The following is a 21,297-nucleotide window of genomic DNA, read 5'->3' on the forward strand; positions in this document are numbered from 1 at the left end:
ACATTTTGCATATGTGTAAACACATTTTACACACTCAGGCGATACGCAGAATGTTAGCCGAGTAGCCTGTTTGCTGCTCTGTCCCTTCCTGTTCACAGCATAGCGGCAAGAGCTCTCCATAGCCTTGCAGTTCACTGACACATTTAATCATTTGTCAAATGGACAAACATGGCCAACATAACATGTTTTAAAAAGCATTTCTCACTGAGGCAGAGAATGACGAGCTACTTAGCAGCCCATTACCCTCCGTCTTTATCACACACGGCACTCCACAGCTCCTGCTGCTGGTGTGGTCACATCATACAGTTCTAGTGGCGGGCTCGGGCAGGGAGAGCAGCCGCCATTACTAGATCCTGCCCGTGAAACCCCAGCTCCTTACCAACAGCCACGTGCTCCTGGAAGCCGCCTCGTCGATGTGGCAGGCTGATGGATATCAGAATGCTCAGGTGACTACCTGGAGCCCGGACTCCGTGCACTCTCTTCTATCCATGCCTGGAACACACATTTACCGAGGGGCCCGCACTGCTATTGCACTACCAAGGAACAAACTTTGAAAATTCTTGTGTTTCCTTGGCACACACACTGGACTGTTGTAAACTGTGTGGCATTTGTGGGCAAGCAGAAAATCGTAGAGGATTAACTTCACAGACTGGGAAGATGCAGGCTCCCAGCATGCAGTAGCAACACACTCTGAGTCTGGGTTTCTACGTCATGATGAAACAAGTTGGGAAGGAAAGGGTCTACTTGGCTTATGCTTCTCCATTGTTGCCTATCATTGAGGGAAGTCAGGACAGAAGGATGGAGCAGTGGCCTCTCAGGGATTCTGGCTGCTCACTGGCTTACTTCCCATGGCTTGCTCAGCCCAATTTCTTAGAGCACCCAGGACCACCAGCCCAGGGATGGTACCACACACAAAGGGCTGGGCTCTCCCCATCAACCATTAATTAGGAAAATGCCCTACAGCCAAACATTATGGAGTCATTTTCTCAGCTGAGGTTTCCTCCTTTCAGATGACTGTACCTTGGGTCAAGTTGACATAAATTAGCTGTGGCACTTGGTAAAACACTTGTTGCTGAAACCTGCAGGAGAGAGCCAGAGCCTCTTGCACCTGTAATTCCACCAGCCAGAGATTACTGTCCCCAGGGCTTACAGCTAGGTGGACCACACTGCTAACTCACACCAGAAAAGGAGATGTGAATGCAGCCGTCATGCATATGTTCACAATGGAAGGACCACAAAAAGAAGGGAGCGGGCACCTGGGAGTCTGCCTGAAGGAGAGCTAGAAACACGATGAGGCTGGCTTGATTCAATGCTTTGGTCTCCATTTTATATGAAATGGAAATAACACATCTTAGAAACACCAGGTAGTTTGGGGCTCTTTGTACAATAAATATCTGGCGCTCGTTTGTGAAAACAGAGTTAATCATGTTCATCTTTCATAAACGCAGCAATCAGTGACATCAGAGGAAATGGCCTTGGTAACAGAGACATCAAATCAATAAGCATTTCACTGAGAAGTCACTATGGTGGCTGCCTGCCACCTCAGAAGGATCTGAGGACTTGGCCCTGCATGCCTGTCTGCCCGTTTACTCGGTGTACAGCCTGAATTACACTGACGCTTTTTAATCTTGACGCTGCCCTGCTCTTGCATATAAGCTGAGAACCCGCCCTATGTTGTAAGGTTGTCATGACAACATTGTGCTCTACCCCACATGTTGAGGGACAAGGCAGTCTTCCAGCATGCACTCAGTTGACTCCCTTTACTAATCCTACCTAAAGTTCAGAGTGGTAAAGAGACTCTGGAGAGCCTGTAGTCTATGTCAGTACCTGATATGATTCTTGGGCATTTAATTAAATCCAAGATTCTAATCTGAGTCCAGTGAACAGTAGAAAACGTAACACAAACACAGATGAATAGAGCCAGGCAAAGACTAGGAGTCGATATCCACAGCTGTCTCAGCAAAAGTCTTCCTAGGTGTTATTTCCCTCTTATCTGCTGTCTCCTCCATTTCCTCAATCTCATCCCCCTTTGCCAAATGCTGGGAACCTGAAAGGCAGTAACAAAACAGAGAATAGAGCTGATATTTCCCTGTCAGCTAACATTCCGCCAGCTAGCACCAATCTAAGGGTAGCAAGTCTCTCTCCCTTTTAAGTTAACCTCGCTTTATTGAGGGAGGAATTCTGGTAGACATAACCAATAATGCTAGCAAGGCTTTCATGTCAGCTAAGCAGTCTGTAAAGTTCAAAGCACTCTCTCATCCATTTTCTCATTAGACTGAAAGAAACATGATCAAACAATGCCCACTAGAAGGGGAGGCTCGCAATACTGAACCTCACAGCCCAGGAAGATTGTGACAGTTTTGCCAGACTCATTAGTAAACCAAGACATCTGAAAGAGGTGACGTTCTGCTCCCTGGGCAAAGGCTCCTCCTTCGACAGCCATGCTGCTCTGAAGTTATCTGAATCTAAAGCCTCAGGCCTAAGAAATGACGGTTACCAACAAAGAATGGCATCATCAAAGAGCATTTTAAGCAAAATAATTAACTTCTATAGTTTTTCTTAAAATCCTGCTTTCTCTCTGGCTTATATGTGCCCCACATGAATCTACTCGAGCTACAACCACGAGGTTGATTGTTTAAATACAATGAGAACAGCCTTTCTGAAGTTCTTTGTGATGAAATAATGCTGAAGACAGACTCCAAGACCTGAATTCTAATGTGTCAATCAATACCTGGAAGCCAGCTAGCGCCAACAATGGTTTTTGTCAGCATAAAGCAATAGGAAAGACAACAATTTTAATGCAGCAAATAACAGGCAAAATTCTTCACTGTCCCTTGCACCTCCCCCACAGAGCAGCTCTGGGAGCAGAGCTCCTCTTTCCAAAACACTCATCAAGGACACAATGTAATACAAACATAAGGACAGAAAACACTTGCGTTTATCTTAGGACCTGCCTTTAGCAGGCATCAGTGCACTTCACCGAAGGCTCGTGGGAAATCTGAATTCACAAGAAATTAGTCATTTATGGCATCCACTCCACTGTGCACACTTACTGGAAAACAAGCATAACAAAGGTAAAGATAAAATTTAACATCTCTATTATTAGTTTTAGTGTTTTTGAGAAAGGGTTTCATGCGCCCTACGCTGGCCCCCAACTATGTAACTAGGGATGACACGCCTGCCTCTACCTCCTGAGCTCTGGCTTTACAGGTGTGTGCCGCCCATGGCTGGAGCATGATGCTGGGGTCAGACTCATATGTGCTTCATATGTGCTGGGCAAGTGCTTTCTCCACTGAGCTACACTTTGCCCTCCTCTTTTTAAGATAGACTCTTAAGTTCTTCGGGCCCTACAGGTTGATTTAGAAAGAAATCCTGTTTTAAAAACAGCCCAAATAGTGTCCTGTCTTTTAAAACAAATAAATCTAAGCAGTATAGCGGGCCAAGCCTAACTAATTGCGGGCATTTAGGAGGGGTATCTGGTCACGCCTTAGCCAGCGTCTTTGTCTAACTGTCCTCAGTTAGATCATTTGGTCTCACCCAAGCTTTCCTTTCCTTCCCTGGTTTATACTTTTCTCGCCCATGACACAAAGTTCCGCTGAGACCTAAATGAGATTTTAAAAATACCATGTGACATTCAGAAGAGTTAGGTAACCAAAAGGTGTTATTGCCAATAGGTGTTATTCTGTGCCATAGCCACTGCCACAAGAACAATCACAAAAGCCCCAGGGCCCTTCCTGAAGGGGCACACAGCACCTAGACAGTGTCTTCTCTCAGGTGATAGCAATTAATTCTTCTCCTCAGTAATGTCACAGATTAAGCATTACTCCCGAAGGGGCCAGCAGCTCAGCCCACAGATCTCATTCTCGTCAAAGAAAGCATCAGCCCCCAGAAGTCTCTGGAGCACCACATTCATTCCAATTGTCTATTTGTGAAACAAGTTTTCACAGGCAGACAGACAGGTGACCAGCGTGCCATTGATGTCAGTGGCAATGTAAGAATGGGGCTAAGTCCATGTGGCTACTCAGAAGAAAACTACATGACTATAACCTTCAGCTAGGCAGCCGCCACGGTGCCCAGAGTGACATAGTGTGACTGTTGTTGTCTCTGTGTGCACACACGCTAAAGATGTGAAAATTTGAACATAAGAGTTTAAGGAGAATTATCATATAATCTCCACTTGCTTCTCAGTGTGTTCAGGCTTTTTTCTAAATACTGAGACAGAAATTTCTGTTCTAATCTTTTTTATTTTTCTTACTGCTAAAGATTCATTTTTACAATTTACATGAGGCAACTGAGCCACAGGAGAGCTTTGTAAATATTAGGCATATTTCATAATTCTAAGGTGGCAATAATTGCTATGAAGGTAATCACTTTAAAGTTTTTCCCTTTTCCCAGGGTATCTTAGTGCACAAACAAAAAATGCTCAGGTGTGTGAGAGGTCAGAGGCATACGCTGAGTGTCTTCCTCAGCTTCTTTCTACATTATTTCCTGAGACAGAATTTCCCACGTGGTGGCCTACACGACCCCAGTTTAGCCAGCTTGTAGCCAGCCAGCCCCGGGGACGCCCTTGCCTCTGCCTCCACGGCCCTGAGATCGCAGGCGTGCACCGCCTCACCTGCCTTTCACATGGAGGCTGGGAATGCAAACCCAGGTGGTCGGGCTTGCAAGACAAGAGCACTGCACTGAATCATCTTCCTAACCCCCAAGTCTGCACTTCTACAGTTGACCATAGAAAATGGGCAAAAATAACCACTGCCAATGAGAAGTGGTTCCTTTAGAAACTAAGCGGAATGGGAGAGGTGACGGAGGGATTCTGGGAGCTGACAATGTATAGTTCCTGATGCTGGTAGCAATTCACAGACATATTCCTTTGTGACAGTTCAGAAACACACGCACCTTTCTGTTTGGGTGCAACAGGACAAAAGCTAACCTCCTATTTATGCTGTTTCTAAACTTTTACAGCTAAAGTTGCAAAAACAGCCTCAGAATGCATGTTTTCTTACCTTTGGTTGAGTTAAAGTGAATCATCTATACAGTACAGCATACAAATGCAAGAAATTAATTTGAAACTGCCACGTTTTCTGGTGGAAACTTCTCAGCATGCTTCTAAATTAGTAAGAAGTCATTGTCTTCTTTGCCATAGGTAGTATACAAAAACTTCACATGACAAGGCAAATAGTTCTGTGCACCACTCCCTGCTCAGCAGAGAAAAGGATTACTCATTTCCTTGGGAGCATGAGATGCCCGTGGGAATGATGCCATTGTTGAGCAGGTGTCAATGAGAAGAATTCAGCATGAGTAAAAAGCAACTTCACTACGACCCACCACCTGAAAAGACCATGAAACATGTCCTTGAAGAATTACAAGGATATCCCTTCATACTATCAGTGACAAGGAGAGAGGGCATAAAGTGTGCAGTCAGAAGTGAGTTAGATTGACATGGCCACTCAAACTTGACTGATCTTTCTACGCAGTTTCCACAGGCCAAACCCACAGTCTGCTACTCCATGTGAGAAAAAGAACACAGTGAAGGAGTATCTACAGCTATCTTGCTGAGGGGAAACTTGAGGTTTAAAAGACCCTGCCAGGTGGAATCTTCTCAACATGAACATTGAGTTTGCAGAGAAGGTCAGAAAGGAGAGGGTTGATTGTGAATTACACAGTGTGATTTAAGCTTTTGAAATTTCTTTTTTTTTTATTTTATTTTTCTTTATTAATTACACTTTACTCACTTTTTATCCACCCCCCCCGTGGTTCCCTCCCTCCTCCCGTCCCAATCCCTCCTTTCCTCCACCCTCTGCATGCATGCCCTCCCCAAGTCCACTGATAGAGGAGGACTTCTTTTCCTTCCTTCTGAGCCTAGTCAATTAGGTCTCATCAGGAGTGGCTGCCTTGTCCTCTTCTGTAGCCTGGTAATGCTGCTTTCTCCTCAGGGGGAGGTAATTAAAGAGCAGGCCAATCAGTTCATGTCAGAGACAGTCACTGTTCCCATTACTATGTATCAGTTGGATACTGAACTGCCATGGGCTACATCTTTGCAGGGGTCTTAGGTTATTTCCATGCATAGTCCTTGGTTGGAATAGCAGTCTCAGGAAAGACCCCTGTGCTCAGATTTTTTTGGTTCTGTTGCTCTCCTTGTGGAGTTCCTGTCCTCTCCAGATCTTACTGTTTCCCACTTCTTTCCTAAGATTCCCTGCACTCTGCCCAAAGGTTGCCCATAAGTCTCAGCATCTACATTGATAGTCTGCAGTGCAGAGCTTTTCAGAGGTCCTCTGTGTCAGGCTCCTGACTTGTTCCCTCTTTTCTCCTTCTTCTGATGTCCAGCCTCTTTGCCTTTCTGGATAGGAATTGAGCATTTTAGCAAGAGTCCTCCCTCTTGATTAGTTTCTTTAGGTGTACATGAAATTTCTTGAGACAGCAAATGATGAAATGTTCAATGCTTGAAAACAGGAAGAATCAATACATCTGGCCATAAATTTATAGCTTTGATCAGAAAGGTTTTAAATGGTAAATAAGTGTGGTAAGATTGACAGACACACTGAAAACTTTGAAAAGGAAAAAGATGACCAATAATTTCTAGGAGAAGCCATCTATCAAGGAAAGGGAGACATAAGAATTATGGTCTACTGAGATTTCACCTTACACCAGATTTCACCTTACATCAGAATGGCTAAGATCAATAATTCAAGTGACAACACATGCTAGAGAGAATGTGGAGAGAGGGGAACCGTCCTCCATGGCTGGTGGGAATGTAAACCTGTATAACCACTTTGGAAATCAATCTGGCACTTTCTTAGACAATTAGGAATAGTGCTACCTCCAGCTATACCACTCCTAGGCATATATCCAAAAGATGCTCAAATACACAACAAGGACATTTGCTCAACTATGTTTGCAGCTGCTTTATTCGTAATAGCCAGAATCTGGAAACAACCCAGATGTCCCTCATTTGAGGAATGGATACAGAAATTGTGGTACATTTACACAGTGAAATATTACTCAGCAATTAAAAACAAGGAAATCATGAGTTTACAGGTAAATGGTGGGAACTAAAAATAAAAATGATCATCCTGAGTGAAGTAACCCAGAAGCAGAAACACACATGGTATATACTCACTTATAACCGGATATTAGACATATAATATGGGATAAACATACTAAAATCAGTACAGTACACCTAAAGAAGCAAAGCAAGAAGGAGGACCCTGGGTAAGATGCTCTATCTTCATTCAGAAAGGCAAACGTGATGGACATCAGAAGAGGGAGAAAACAGGGAATAGGACAGGAGCCTAACACAGGGGGCCTCTGAAAGACTCTACCAAGCAGGGTATTAAAACAGATGCTAAGATTCATAGCCAAACTTTGGGCAGAGTACAGGGAGTCTTAGGAAAGAATGGGAAGATAGAAAGACCTAGAGGGGACTGGAGCACCACAAGGAGAGCAACAGAATCAAAATATCTGGCACAGTCTTTTCTGAGGCTGATACTCCAACCAAGGACAATGCATGGATATAACCTAGAAACTCTGCACAGATGTAGCACATGGCAGCTCAGTGTCCAAGTGGGTTCCCTAGTAATGGGAACAGGGAACTGTCTCTGACATGAACTCAGTGGCATGCTCTTTGATCACCTCCCCATGAGGGGAGAATAACCTTACCAGGCCACAGAGAAAGACAATGAAGCCAGTCTGATGAGACTAATAGGCTAGGGTCAGATGGAAGGGGAGGAGGACCTCCCCTATCAGTGGACTGTGGGAGAAGCATGGGAGGAGAAGAGGGAGAGAGGTTTCGATTGGAAGGGGGGATAATGGAAGGAGCTACAGCTGGAATATAAAGTAAATAAACTGTAATTAATAAAAATAAATAAGAATTATGGTCTAAGATACCTGGACTGAAAACCACAATGAACAGTAAGTTTAGGATTCTAGCACAAGGAACTAGTAAACAGGGAAGTTTACTAGTTGAACCATTCGGTGTTTACTGTAAGCTGTGGGATGGGATAAGCTCTGGGTTTCACAGACAAAATGCAGTGCCCCCCTAAACCTCCATATCTATGACCCACAGCCTACTGGGAGGCAGGTTGGGGCATGGGCCATTATAGTAGCGCACTTTAGATAGGGCAGAGAGTCACATAAATCCCTGAGAAGTCACCGATAAAGGACATCTAACATTAACACAAACCAGAAGCCACAGAAAAGTTGCTAGGGAGGAGGCATTGGGGCGAGTCCTAAAGGACAGGAAGGGCAAGTGGATTCTGGAAATATCGGGAAAACTGTCTTTCTCAAGCTTGCTAGGATAAACTTGTTACTAACTTCTAAAAAAAAAAAATATGACTATTTCAGAGGTTCCGGAGATGTCCAGGGATAAAGCCTTTGCCACACTGCCATGAAGACTGGAGGTACGATTCGCAGCACCCTCCTGAAAGGGGCATAGGCCCGGCAGCCTGCCCATAGTCCTGCCACCTAGGAAGCAAAGACAAGCAATCCTATGGGTGAACTCACTAGCCAAAGAAGCTCAGTCAACAAGAGACCCTACTTCAGGAAATGAGCTCAGGGCTGGCTGAGGAAGACATCTGGCACCAACTCTGGCCTCTACACTCATGTACCCAGCTGCACAGCCACATGTGGGCATACACATGCTTGCACACACACACGCACGCACACACACACACATGCATATGAACACGCACACACCCCAATATTTCACAGAAGAGAAGCTAGGATGGATGATGGCACACTACTGTGGATAGGGAGGCAGGGGAGGGATCTCAGAAGAAATCCAAGACTATTCCAGATCACTGGGCCAGATGTGGACATGAAAAGCACAAACAAGCTTAGCTTTGGTGTGTATCCACGGTACAGCTACCAGACTACACAAAACAGATTCACACGCACGGTCTCAGGAAATGGTAATTATGGGGGTCTTTAAATAGCCTGCTTGCTAAAGTCTGGCAGATTCACGATGCGTCTTAATAACAGCCCTGTTAGAGCCATGAGAGGAAAGAATAGAGAGACTTGTTTGCTGGACTCAGTTCTGATGTGCAAAGCAAAATTAACAGATGAAGCAAAAATGGTGTGAACATTGGGGGAATCCAAATGTTATCTGGGGTCTTGCTTCAGTCAGGAATTCATGTTCCTGACTGAATAATCAGGCTTGCACTGACAAATAATTTCCAAACTTTTTCAAGTACAGAAACTTCTCTTTTTTTTTTCTCTGAACACATTATTTTACAGAACTTTACCTGGTAGTTGTGTCAGTAATTTTTTAAATACATAAAAGCTATAGAAAGCCAGGAAGAGTGAACAAATGTGTATATGACATACAACTGTTAAAATGTACTCACATCTTCCATCCAAAGAAGTGACTGGAAATGTAGGAAAATGTAAGTGTCAACTTTGAAGTATCGTTTACTTGAAAAAGTGTTATCTTTAAAATCCAGTTTAACCTTATATTCTGAGGATAACCTCACTCGCAGTGTTCTGTAAGGTCTAACAACCCATATGACTAACACATTCACTTGTGAACTCACTCTTGAAGGACAGTTTACAGGATTGAGCGCTACCCCTGCAACAAGAACCCACAGTGGTTGATGTTTGATGTTGTTGTCATTTGGTTTGGGTTTGGCCTTTGCTATGGAGGAGTGCATTACATCTCTGAGACTGGACTGTAGCTGTGTAATAACTGAACGAAACACTACAGAGTTTCTAGCTTTAAAGAGTTAACAATCTCCCCCCAAAGCCGGTGATTTCCTTTCTTCCCACCCATATGGTTAAGCAAATCTGTTCACAAACTCTCTCATCATTCAAGTGAAGCAGGGAGGACCACGGTACAATCCCACAGTGACTAGTGTGCCAACGAGGCCAAAGAGAAGCTGCATCCAGAGCCAGGACAAGAGCCTGTGTTAAACCAATGGGAAGCCATGCTGATCTACTATGATTTTATTTTAGTGAATCTGAAATTGTACTCATGCAAGTAAGCACATTTCAATCACAAAGTAAAGGCTTTACAGAATGAACTTCCTTCTAAAAACATATTTCAGCTTTGGGGAAATTTTTAATAAATTAATACTGAAAGTTGACTGAGCATTTATCTGCAATCAGAAGATTTTCAGCACCAAACACGAGGAGCCAACGGCAAATAAACAAGAGCAAACCTGAAGGCCCCCATGTAGCCGTAGGGGTCACTGCGCAGTACACACCGGAGACATTTGCACAGCTCAGCAAGGCTGGATAGTTAATCCCAGAGCACATCATCTAATCATGCCCAAGCAACCTTTAGCCATCGTTCGTCCATTGATACTAGAAAATGGGTGAAACCAACCACCCAGCAGCCCCAAACAACACAAAACCTGCTGGATGCTAAATGTAAATATTAGAAATTTTTTTCAAAAGAGCTTTTCCTTCTTATATTTATTTACTTATTTGTTTATTTGGTGGAAGGTACATGTGTGTATAGAGGTCAGAGGACAACTTGCAAGAGTCTGTAGTTTTCCCCTGTATCGGTCCCAGGATTTGAACTCAGGTTGTCAGGCTTGACCGCATGTAAATTTATCTTAAATAACATATAAAATTAGGAATACAAGATGCTGTCACTTATTCTGAGCTATTTCCTTTCCGTAGAAGTCTGACTGTCCGTTTACTGACAGATATTGACCCAGCAGTCTGAAGCAGCATTTTCTGAGCTGTGAAGACAAGGCAAGTCACTAAGAGCGAGTCCTCACTTCCACCACTGTTTTCAGTCTCCTTGCAGGAGAGCGCCAGGGAAGCCTGCGCAGGACCTGATGCACAACCCAGCCCCTGCTCTGCTGCCCCGTCTACCAATACAAGGATGGATCTGACATCCACGAGTGTGTCAGAGTGAGCACCAAGGCCAAAGCAGGTGGGACCCCAGGATGCTCCACTCTCTGCAGCACAAGACGCTGCTTGCTGCTTCCTGTGTCCACACCTGCTCTGCCGTGACGGACTGTGCCTACCGTAAACAGTGACTTAAAACAAATTGTTACTCACTCCACAGTGTGTGTGCATGTGTGTGTGTGTCAAACAATTTCGGTGGCCAACCACTCTCACAGCAATGACTGATAATTTCTGATGTTTATTAGTGCTTAACTAGAGGAGGCAAGGAGTCTTAATCATGCAGACAAAAAAGAAATCCCACATTTCACATAGTACTTCTCTTCAGTGTGCAATGAGTGCACTGCTTCTCTCTAGCGCCACAAATAAAGAACCTGCCGTAACTGATGCTCAAATTACACCTTGTCATGTTTAATGTGGAAAACTCCACATGGACTGTCTGGCTCATGCTGGGTTTCTCATCTTATCATTTACTAAAACCAAATATTATCCTCGGCTCTTCGCCTCTTTGACCTTCCCCTCCCGCTATCCCTGCGCTGATCTGCAGTCGCACACCCTGGCCTTCCACACATTTACTACATCAACATTCAGAGGGGATGCCAGTTTACAGGAGCTGCGGCACTCCGCTACTCAATGCAGCCATCCTGTGGGACCCCTAGCCTTCCACTCATGCTGGAGGAGGAGCCATGCTGTCCGTATCAGAACGGAAATGGTGCAAAGAGAGCACACACTGAAGGTAGGAGTCTCGGCGTCCTTCCCCTCAGATCTGACACAGTCGTTACAATGTCCCTTCTATACCACAATAAATTATTGGGGGGAGGGCTGAAGAAATGGCTCGGTGGTTAACAACCATGTGCCCTTGCAGAGGATGCAAGTTTGGATCCCAGCACCGATGTTAGGTGGATCACAACAGCGTGTAATCCCAGGTCCAGAAGATCTGATGCCTCTTCTGGCCTCTGTGAGCACCACACACACACACACACACACACACACACACGCACACACACACGCACACACACACACATGCACACACGCACACACATGCACAGACAGTGAGAGAGTTGTCAAGCTGTCATGTTTAGTGCAGGGAGGGCTCAGTGGTGAAGGGTGCCTGCTCTGTAATCATCAGGCCTGCAGTTCAGATCACAGCACCCACACGGAAGTGAGGCATCCTGTGCCTGCCCGTAACACAACCCCCAGCTCCAAAGGGGTGGAGACAGGAGGACCACTGTGACCTGCTGTCTTCCAGTACAGTGGACAAACTGTGAGCCCCAGGCTTAGGCAAAGACCTTCCTTACCCTCAAAGGAATAGGTGGAGAGTGATAATGGAGCATGCTGGCCGCCATCTTCTGGCTTCTACATAGACAGACACGTGTGCCCACACTCACACATGCACACACCCATACATTCACACAAGCACATAAATAAGTAAAACACAGAATAATAATCTTTTAAAGTGATTCTCTCACAGTTGTTAGTTGGAGCCCAGAGGGGCCCTCGAACAATCAGGGCATAGCTGGCATCTGTGCTATTGGCTTTCCCAAGTATCTGAAGGCAATGGCACTGAGAAAGGCACTACAGATACCTTCTCTTCAGAGGCCACAAATGCCACATCCATCTTCAAACTGTGCATATTTCAAAAGTTAATTGACACATGTAAATCGTTTTGTTTTGTTTTGTTTTGTTTTTGCCATTTTAAACCTAAGGAGTAGTGTTACTTTTGACCAATTTAAATTCTAGGAAATCTTTGGAGCCTTAAACAGCAGTCTTGAAAAACAAAGAAATGGGGAAATAGTCATAACAGTTTTAAGACAAAAAAGTACTAAAGTTTGTGTCATATTCTAAGTATTTGAAACACATCCACATTGGCATACATTAAAGAAAGAGTTGGGGATAAATTGCTTCCCCATGCTGCAAAGAGCCCGTACAGGTCCTGTGTGACAATCATGCTAATGGTTCTTACTTTTGGCCAAACCGCTCTTCAAGCTGGCACCATTTGAACTTCAGTGTGTCAAGTGCCCATCACTGAGATAAAGACAGACTGAGCACTCAATAAATGCAACAAAACAAGTTGGCAAGTAGCATAACGGACAAACAGAAAACACACACAAAACACATGAACACAATAAAGCATGTAGCTGATCTCTTTGACATGATTAGCAGTAACTAATTTTTTCTCCCTTAAAAATTAAATGTACGTAAAAAATTAAGTGTATGTTAAAAATTCTAAAATAATTTGTATGACAGAAAGTTATCACTAAAGGATGCATTCCTAAAATATATACATCACTAAGCTGTGGAGTTTAAATGGGGGAATGTTATGAGACATAAATTTTATCTCAATAAAGTTGTTCAAGATACTGTTTATGTTATTTATAAACAGTATTTTGTTACATGCTGTTTCTGTTTTCATTTGAATCCATAAACAAAATATCAGGCTTTGGTTCTGAATAGCTTCCTGAAAGTAAAGTTATTTTTTCTCATAACATCTCAACTACATACAATAGAGATAAGGTTAGAACAAACTGTAAGAGACAAGGCTAGGCCAGACTCTGAGAAACAAGGCTAAGACAAACTGTGAGAGACAAGGCAAGGCCAGACTCTGAGAGTCAAGGCTAGGACAAACTGTGAGAGACAAAGCTAGGACAAACTGTGACCTTCACAAGATGTTGCTCTTTTTTTACTTTCCACCCCTATGCCCGTTCTGCCCTCTCACGGTCCTGCTGACTCCCCTTCTCCTCCAGCTGGCATTCGATGTATTCCTTAGGGTTTTCTGTTTCAGAGGTGAGGGAGATCTTTTTTTAAGAAACAGATTTTTAAGTCTCTGTGTGTGCACATACGTGTGTGCGAGCACACTGGGCAGTACCCCTGGAGGCCAGAGGCATCGGACCCCTCTGCACCCAGAGTGTCAGCAGTTGTGACCTACCCAATGTGGGCCACAGCAGCAAACTCAAGTCCTCCACAAGAGTGATGCACACCACCAGGCCACCTCTCCAGCCACACAGGCCATCTTCTGGCTTGCTGGCCTTCTAGGGTAGTTAGAATGGCTCAAAGTCTCTGTGTAGCTAAACGCAGCCTGAAACTCCAAGTCCTCCAGATCTACCTCCCAAGCGCTGGTATTTCAAGTGTGGGCCTCCATGTCCGATTGTCTCTTAGCGTATAAACTAGAGTGCCTGAAGTAGAATCCCTTTTGTTTTACTACATTCCTGTTTCACACACCCACACACACTCCTCTACAGAAAAACCTACTGACACAACTAAAAAATGTAAAAGATCCTACACAATCAACTCACAGAGACTGAGGCCATGGTCTCTTTTCATTTCCTATAGTGTACACGTGCCATCTCGATGATTGTCAGAACTGATTGTTAGCTTGGGAGTGCACACTCACCTTGGAGACAAATCTGCACACATCCTGAGGGGTTTCCTTCATTAAGTTAATTGATATAGGAAGACCCGACCTAACTGCCCGATAAAATGAAAAGGATCAAGTGAGCTGAGCACAGGCCTTCGCCTGCTTCCACTTCCTGGCTGAAGGCAGTGTTATCAGCTGCCTCCCTCTCCCGCATCACGTGGTCTCCCCATGGTGGACTGCAGTCTGGAACTGTGAGCCAATGCCAACCTTTCCCCTTCCTTAAATTGCTTTGGTCAGGGCACTTTGTCACAGCAACAAGACTGCTGCATTCTCCAAAGACATCCTCATCTTTCAGGGAGAAGTCGCCAGCCCCTTGGCCATCTAAATTCTCAGTGGCTTTTGTGAGACAGAAATGGATGCATAGATTTGTCATTCAGGGAATTAAACAACATTTTGGATTTCTGAAAGTAAACTCTCTCTAGCCAACTGTCACTCTTAGGAAAACGGAGAATCCCGAGACCGTTGATGGGATGACAGAGGATGAACACCACAATGCCAGCAGGACTGGTCCCATCATAGAACAAAAGGATTTGGAGCCACCAACACAGTCTGGTCACCAGAAGCACAAAGGTCCAATTCTTAAGCATGCCAGGAGGGAGAGAGAAAGCGAATCCTAGCTTGAACTGATTTCATGCTTGAAGCCCTTCAGCAAAGGCTTTCTTGGGATCCTTGGTTTGGACACCACAAAGTGCCCTCTCATGCCTAGGTTAAGGACTGTGTTTAAAGGGTGGTAATGTTGCTGTGATAAAAATACTCTTCGAGAGCAGGGACTGGGGTGTGGAGGGGTCAGCCACGCGGCCACCACGCCTGCTTGGTGCGGTGCACGTGCCCATGGGCACTGGAAGCTCTGGTGGACCAAGCTGCAGTGGGAGTGAGACAGGTTGCTTGGATGGCGGGGCTTCGGCTTGAATTGGGGCCGAAGAGGGTTGGTGTTGACCCGGACCCAAGGCCGGGTGTCGCACCAAGCCTCATGTCAACACGCTCGCCCTTGTTTCCTCACAGATGCCTGGCGTTACTGTAAAAGACGTTAAGCAGCAGGAGTTCATCAGAGCTCTGGCAGCCTTCCTCAAAAAGTCCGGGAAGCTGAAAGTTCCCAAATGGGTGGACACAGTCAAGCTGGCCAACATAAAGAGCTTGAGCCTATGACTAGAACTGGTTCTACACGCGAGCTGCTTCCACAACCGGCTTCTGTTCCTCTGTGGTGGTGCCGGGTTGGATCCATGACCAAGATCTACGGAGGACGGCAGAGAAATGGTTTCAGGCCCTGCCACTTCAGCAGAGGCTCCAAGCGCGTGGCCTGCCGGGTCCTCCAAGCCCTAGAGGGGCTGAAAATGGTGGAAAAGGACCAAGATGGGGGCCGCAAGCTAACACATCAGAGAAATTTGGACAGGATTGCTGAACAGGTGGCAGCTGCCAACAAGAAGCATTAGAACAAAGAATGCTGGGTTAATAAATTGCCTCATTCATAATAATAATAATAATAAAAACCTCTTCGAATCAGCAAGCAGGTCAACTGCAAACTCGCTTAAGCTTGCTAAATGTAAGAAGATAGCTACAATTTAAATTCTAGGATGTTCAGCCTTCACTGCCAAAGACAGAGACTCAGACCTACTGAGAGACAGAGATAGACAGACACATAAATAACATTTGATGACTGGCAGATAGATGATGGATGCAAAGGTAGTATTTAGATGACAGACAAGTAATAGATATACAATAGATACGTAGATGATAGAAATATAGAGATAATGGATAACTGAAATTATCAGTGAGAGAAGAAGGAAGAGGAGGAACAGAAGGGTGAGCGGAGATGAGGAAGGAGACACAGAATACTGAAAATTCTAACTGGCAACAAGAAGTCTGCTTAGGCAACATGGCTGCCTGATGAAGACCTGAGCAAGGATGATATCAATATGTGTGCCAAGGCTGAAGGGGGCAACCACATAATGATTCTTCTTTGTTTGTTTGCTTGTTTGTTTGAGGTCTCTCTTTTTATTTTAATTTTATTTTTTTTCACAGTTTGTTATGTATCCCGATTGTAGCACCCTCCTTCAACTTACCCCAACCCCCTTACCTCCCTCTTCTCCCCATTCCCTTACCCTAGTCCACTGAAAGGGGGAGTTCTCCTCCTCTGCCATCTGCCCATAGCTTATCAAGTCTCATAAGTACTGCCTGGATCCTCTTCCTCCGTGGCCTGGCAAGGCTATATCATCAGGGGTGAGTGATCAGAGAATAGTCAACTGAGCTCATGCTAGAGGCAGCCCCTGCTCCCCTTACTAGGGAACCCACATGAAGACCGAGCTGCCAATCAGCCACATCTGAGCAGTGATTCTAGGTCCTCTCCATGCATGGTCCTTGGTTGGTGCCTCAGTCTCTTCAGGACCCTTTGGGCTCAGGATTTTTAGCATTATTGGTCTCCTTGTGGGGTTCCTGTCCCCTCCATGTCCTTTTATCCCCAACTCTCTCTTCTTCCATAAGACTACCAGCCTTCTGCCCAAAGTTTGGTTGTGAGTCTCAGCATCTGCATACACACACACACACACACACACACACACACATACACCCACACATGCTCACACACACAGGCACACAGACACGTACAGCACACACACACACACACACACACGCATGCACACTCATCCTTCTTTGCTGTCCTCCGGTCTTCTGACACAGTGCTTTTACATTTTCCCCTTCAAGAGCCCCCACCATGGCCAGAGGCCATGAGGAAGATGCCTACAAGACACCATGGCCAGAGGCCATGAGGAAGATACCCACAAGACTGGCTAGAAGCAGCTAGCTCCCGTGCAGCCTCCAGAGACTTCTGGGAGCCTCCACTTGCAGTGTTAGGGCAGAAGAGCGCACCCCTTTGCCGTCCCCAGGCCTCATGGAGTAGTGCTGGGCCACACCTACAGAAAAAGATGGTGGGAAAGGTGTCCCCCCCCCTTGGGTCGTCTTCCAAGTCTCTGGGCCTTTGCTGTGCTGAAAGTGTGCGCCCGGCCTTAAACGACTCTCCATGTACAGCCCGCCCTTCCCCAGCTCTCGGATGGCTTCCTGCACCAACTCCTCCTAGGACAGGAGCTAAAAGGCAGGCTCAGCCTTCTCCCATGGCCAAACTGCTTCCCTCCCTTCCACATGCCCTGGGTTCTGCTTGCCCTCTGCTCCTGTCACCCATATAAGAGCGAGTGCTCTCGACATACAGAGAGCAGGGCCATCAGGAGAAGGGGGAGCTCACAGTTCTTCTTAGGTCCCCATTTAACCCCCAAACACACTCATTGCCAAGAACAGATATGGACAGATGCATGTTCCAGAGTCTATGCAGCCAGCCCCAAGGACAGATGAGAAAAAAAACAAATAGATATTGCTTTGGTGACCATCAAACCAACCCTCAGTGATGAGCAAGGACTCGCTGGCGAAAAAAACACCTCTCTGCATAGCAGCCTCGTAGGCAAAGGCGGCTGCGTGACTGCAGGGCTGACAGCTGTGAGGTCTTCCGGTGTGGGCGTGGTGGGCACACCTAGCTTGCAGGGCTCTCAGTCTCCCCAGCTCTGCAGACTAAGCAGTTTCCAGTATGCAGGAGATGCGGTTCTTGGACCAGAGGTTCACAGCTGAATAAGCTGCTGTGCCAGGACTCACGCGGAGTGCCTCTGATTCTACCGCACATGTCATCCCTATAGCTGGCAAGCGACGGGCTACCGCTAGAGGCCCCAGGAGGACGGAGATGCACAGCCTCCCAGCTACAGGGAAACAGGGACTTAGTGACTTAGTGTGCTGCGTCGTTTTTATGGAGTCAATAAAATACCGTCTATCTTTAATAACATAATAAGACCATAATAATAGTGACAAGTAGAAAATGCAGAATTTATGAACCAATTTTAATGAAATATTATCCATAAAAGTTTAAAAGGAATGTGAGTACGTAACATTCTGCGAAGGCCGGTGGCTCCCAGATCCCTGCTGAGGTGTGCCTTTCCTGAATAACCAAACTTGTCCGTGGTCGTTTGTAAAGCGATGACTGTGTGGGCGCAGACTTGCTCCGCAGCTGAGAGCCCTGGCTGCTCTTGCTGAGGACACACGTGGCGGCCCACGACCACCCACAACTCCACTTCCAGGGGACCCGATGCACTCCTGTGACTTCTGTGCACACCAGGCACAGATGGGGTGCACTCACATGCTTGCCACAGAAGAAAACAAACAAAAAGCACAGGGGAAACATGGGTTTTGAAAGTCACAGGTTTCACAAGTCCCTGTTAAATCTTTCAGCGGGGATCATTGATGGATTTGAAAATCTCAGTGAAAGATGGAGGGTGCCCAGAATGTGGTTAGCTATTCCTCCATTACAGAGTGAATCGGTCAGCTCTTTAGCACAGGGTGCCTTTCCCTAACCCCGGCTGGCCTGCTTCACTACAGCTGGCCCATACTCACACTACTTCCCTCTTACCGCCATCACCTGTGTGAAGGACACTAAGCCGCACAGGCCCTTCCTGGAGAGACCAGTGTCCCTTCTTTACTATCCATGCACACACAAGGTAAATGGTGTGCCTGTGTGTGTGTGTGTGTGTGTGTGTATACACTGCATGAATGTGTAAACATCGGAGATCAACACTGGGTGTCTTCCTGAATCACTTCTCTACCTTCTTTTCTGAGACAGAGTCCCTCACTTGCCCTGGACCTTGCAGATTCGGCTACACTGACTGGCCAGTGAGGCTCCACGATCCAGCTGCCGAAGCCCCTGGCACTGGGCTTACAGCGTCATGCCCAGTGTCTTGCCCAGCTTTTACGTGGATTCCAGGGATCCAACCTCGTCTTCCTGCTTGGACAACAAGCCTTTGTCTCCTGAACCATGTCCCAGTTCTTGTTCAGCTTCAGTGGGTCCTTGCTACAAGAGGGGAACAGACAGAGGGAGATAGAGACCAGACAGAGGCAGAAAAGTCTCCTCCATCCTGCAGAGCTGAGCCTCTGCAAAACTGCCAGTAAGTATCAATTGTTCACTATTTACCAAAATACTGATTTCCTGTGGCTTAAGCTAATGGTTTCTGTGCCTTCAGAAGCTGATAAGAAAGCCCTCTATTTTTTGTACCCAGTTCAGTTTTTCCTTAAAATCTTGTCTTTAACATGTGATTAACACTTGCTGTTCTCTAGGAGAAACTTAATCTCTGTCGATTTTCAGGGAGTAACCTCATCTGTCTAGATCTCTTTGTATGGCAATAAACGTAATGGCCTATTTATGGGAAAAGGTGTGGGTGTGTCAGGGGTTGTGTATTCACCATTTCACATCCTTTGGCCAAGAGGGCAGCCCATCCCCCTGGTACTTTCTCTTCCAGCACCTCAGGAGGACATGACGTGTCATGTGTGGCACACAGAAAAGCCACATCAAACACAATTCAGTGACTAAGAAACAAGATGCCCAAATCCAGCACAGCACCTTTTCAAAGGGTTTCTCAACCTGAGCATGGCACTTCAGCCTGGACCAACACTAATGCCAAGAGCAAACACATGTGTCTCTGTGTGAGGATCCAAATTCCTCTACTTCTTCACCGCCCGTTAATCGGTAAGAACCTTTCCAGAGAACTGTTTTAATTCCTTCACTTTCCATTGGTTTCTCTCTTCAGCAAGATGTTGCTTTTTGAGAATCCATTTAGCTTGCCTGTGCGCTCAAGGCCCTATCAGTCTGCGGCTTGCCCTCACTAGCATTAGTCACCTCTCTAGGCTGCCTGTGACCCCTCCACTCTGTGTCCTGGTGATGCTGCAGCACTTTGAGTTGGCCTCATATTTGTGCCATTTTCCAGTTCTGCTCTGCTTGCCACTTTCAAGCGCTGAACTCCCCACTGTCATGTCCCAGCTTCTCCCTTAGAGACAGGCATGCTTTCCACACCATGCTGTCCTTAATTAACCAGGTTTACCCACACTGATCTCTTTTTTAATCCTACCATCTCAATTCCTATACACAAGCCTCCTGGCCCAGAAGCACTATTTGTTTTAAGCCTTTGTTTTCTGCAGTCCTTCCAATTCTAAGAAACATCTTTTTTCTCTTACTTCTTTCCAGAGAATCTCAGTCTATTTCCCACTGCAGAGACAAGATCTAGTCTCTAAGAATCTTAATTACTCCTCTCCCGACACAAATATTCTTTATCTAAGCTTTACATAGAGCCACAAAAACCAAAAGTTAAAAAAAAAGACATGTCAAAACATTCTAGGAAAATAATTGGGAAACAACAAAAATATAACAGTGACAGATAAAGAGGATATATGAATTGTTTCAAGAAAACATGTGCAATGAGAGGCTGAGTTAAAGACTGAACAGCACTTCTTACAAAATATGCACAAATAACATTACTGTATCATGACCAGACACCAGCTATTAAGAACAATGTGTGAATCAAGACTACTGGCTCAGCTTATGGACACTCCTGTAACAGTTTCTCCCTTAGCCCCATAGTCCCTGACATAACCTCCCAGGAAATATTCCCAGAATGTCCCCACAGACTGTTGGAGGTTGATGTGATGCTTGTATTTTGATGCTAATTACTGACCCTCAAGATCTGGTTACTGCCCAGATACACCTGTTGTATAAACCTGCCTAAGACATTATTCTTGGTTGGTTAATTAAAAAGGCCTGTACCTGGACAGGGCTTAAGGAGGTAGGTGGGCATGGCTAAGGTTCCCCGGCTTTGGGGACAGGAGAATCACAGGAAGGAGACAGACAGACACAGGAAGATAAGGGAAAGGAGGAAGACACGATGGGTTAGCTTGGAAAAAGAACCATGTGCACTGGGAGGAAGGACTCAAAGTATCATGGAAAGGAGCAATCAAAATGAAGGATAACCAAGCATTTATGAAATTATGGATGGGATATGGGCCAGACAGGAATGGTTAAGGCAGATGGCATTAGATGGGGTTGGAAGATATGAAATAGTGTAGGTGGAATATCTGCTCAGCTCAAGGTGAAATAAGGCAATTATAAAATCTAACAGGCTTCTGTGTCTTATTGATTGTGAGAGCGGGTTAAATAATACTGCCATAATAATTAGAGGGCT

At 45.6% G+C, this 21,297-nt stretch overlaps 1 pseudogene; it reads left to right on the forward strand.

Moving 5' to 3' along the window:
* Positions 1 to 15,262: 15,262 nt before the first annotated feature.
* Positions 15,263 to 15,732, forward strand: LOC129682169 (40S ribosomal protein S19-like; annotated as a pseudogene).
* The last annotated feature ends 5,565 nt before the right edge of the window (positions 15,733 to 21,297 follow it).

This window comes from Psammomys obesus, unplaced genomic scaffold (assembly GCF_907164565.1).
Source record: "Psammomys obesus unplaced genomic scaffold, mPsaObe1.curated_primary_1811, whole genome shotgun sequence".
Classification (NCBI taxonomy): Eukaryota; Metazoa; Chordata; class Mammalia; order Rodentia; family Muridae; genus Psammomys; species Psammomys obesus.